The sequence below is a fragment of the Quercus suber genome, unplaced genomic scaffold (assembly GCF_002906115.3).
Source record: "Quercus suber isolate HL8 unplaced genomic scaffold, Cork oak 2.0 scaffold_15, whole genome shotgun sequence".
In the NCBI taxonomy this organism is placed as follows: Eukaryota; Viridiplantae; Streptophyta; class Magnoliopsida; order Fagales; family Fagaceae; genus Quercus; species Quercus suber.
The window spans coordinates 2,318,895-2,319,808 of record NW_027069480.1 but is presented as its reverse complement, the minus strand read 5'-3'; positions in this window follow the sequence as shown (position 1 = coordinate 2,319,808).

Genomic DNA, 914 nt, shown 5'->3' with positions numbered 1-914 from the left:
AAAAAAAAAAAAAACTATATTTTACAATAAAATACTCAAAAGATTTTACAATAAACAATTGACAGCGATGGAAGGTAAAAATTAAAATATCTCTATTTGCAAAGCAATATACAAAATGGCTTCTACTACTGCCCGCCAGGTGGCCTAACACCCATAATCAGTGACGTTTATCATCTTTGACTTGACAAATACCGCAGGTTGCATAGGGCGTTCCTGAACTACATTTTCAGAAACATAATTAAAATGTGGAAAATTTTGAACCAATTATGTTCTTCTTCCTCTTCCTTTCAATCATATCTAACTCTGAAAAAGTGACACTCTCAGCTCCTTTCACATAAAAGTCATTTTCAAGCTAACTATATGAAGGAATCGAACACTACTGTTTCTCATGTAAGTTACCCAGAGTTTTCTTTATTGTATGTCTATATCAATTGTGTTAGAAAAAGATAAATTAAACTATATTTTTGAGGCTTCAAATTTGGGATTATTTTTATTTTAGACATTTATATTTCAAAATTTTCATTTTGGTATTTATGTTTGATTCATTTTCATATATTAGTCATTTATGCATTTTATGTTTGACCTTTTATTTTTCAAAAAATTTCATCTTCATGAAGGGTTAAGAAAATTGAAATGTAAACAAGCCAAAATAAAAACAATCTCAAACTTTAAGGACAAAACGTTTTGCTTTTAGTTTAAAAAAAGAACCATTGGGTAAATTCTGATGTCAAAGGGAAAGATGTGGGTATGTATTTTAAGACTGTATCCCTTATTGATTTTTTTTCTTCTAAAATGCAAATTGTATCCTCTAATTTTGGCTGAAATTTATTTGAGCCATTCAACTTTACTTTCATTCAATGTAACTCTTTTGTAGTCCAGTTTTGTTAAAAGATTGCCCCTTAAAAAATATATAC